Raw genomic sequence first — 1,036 nt, 5'->3', positions numbered from 1 at the left:
GAATACCTCAAGCGTGTGAAGGAAATGTTACGCCCCTTACCATACTGTGATGCCGTGTCCCTGGCCGGAGCGACGACGAGACAAAAACATTAAAACCCATTATAAACGAGGCATTTGTTGCATCCAGTGGGGACATAATTAGGATTATAATGACTTATACTGTCTTTTTACGCGTTGCGTTGCATCGCGCCGCGTAAACATAAAACCATGTCTGCATTTGTGATCGGAGAAATGACAAATAACAAGTGCTACTCTACACTGCTCAAAACTCGCGTTTGAATCGTCAGTGGCAAATTCTTTAAATATAAAAAACGTACTTACAGTCTGTGAGTCAGAACAGCCGGCATTGTAGTCTACTCTCCCAGGATCAGTAAACAGTCCTCCATAAAATGCGTTGCACACATCTGAATATTTGGGTTGTAAATACAACTTAACCACTGATTTCTAGTCGTGTCCTCTTTTGGAAGGCCAAACAAAGTATTTTTCCTACACAGTGATGTAGACATGTGGGGGCGTGTTTAAATTAGGTGTTTTTGGAGGGCGTGGACCAGTCTAAACTTTTATAAAGAATATCTCTTTGGGTTTGAGACTTTAGTCTTTGCAACTTTAGGGATCTTATCTATTCACGAACAGCTTGTAACACTCCAAAGAGAAAGGAAAACTTGAAATCGCATCATATGACCCCTTTAAATTTTAGGTCTTAAATTATGAATTATTTTATTTGTTGCTGTTTACCATGTTACTAGATATTTTGAATGTATAATTATTATTATTATCATTATTATCCTTAATCGTTTTGTTAAAAAAATATTTTTTAATTATATTTTTATTTGTCATATCTTTATATTTTTCTTTGTCATGTTATTTAAATTATATTTATTTATTATGCATAATTTTATGCTTGCAGTTAGATTATATTTTTCAATTATTTATTATATTTGAACTTTTTATCATTTTACTTAGGGATGCGCCGATCCGATATTCATATCGGGTATCGGCTCCGATAGTGCCATTTTTCTCGGATCGGGTATCGTTT

General features: G+C 34.8%; 1 protein-coding gene across 2 annotated transcripts in view; it reads left to right on the top strand.

Moving 5' to 3' along the window:
• The window catches only part of LOC107698028 (autophagy-related protein 2 homolog A-like), a 28,097-nt gene that overhangs the window by 25,255 nt on the left and 1,806 nt on the right, over positions 1 to 1,036 (top strand). The gene's annotated exons all lie outside the window — the stretch shown is intronic.

This window comes from Sinocyclocheilus anshuiensis, unplaced genomic scaffold (assembly GCF_001515605.1).
Source record: "Sinocyclocheilus anshuiensis isolate Anshui unplaced genomic scaffold, SAMN03320099.WGS_v1.1 scaffold2388, whole genome shotgun sequence".
NCBI lineage: Eukaryota > Metazoa > Chordata > Actinopteri > Cypriniformes > Cyprinidae > Sinocyclocheilus > Sinocyclocheilus anshuiensis.
Note: the sequence above shows the minus strand (reverse complement) of the source record. Positions and strands in the feature narration are given on the sequence as shown.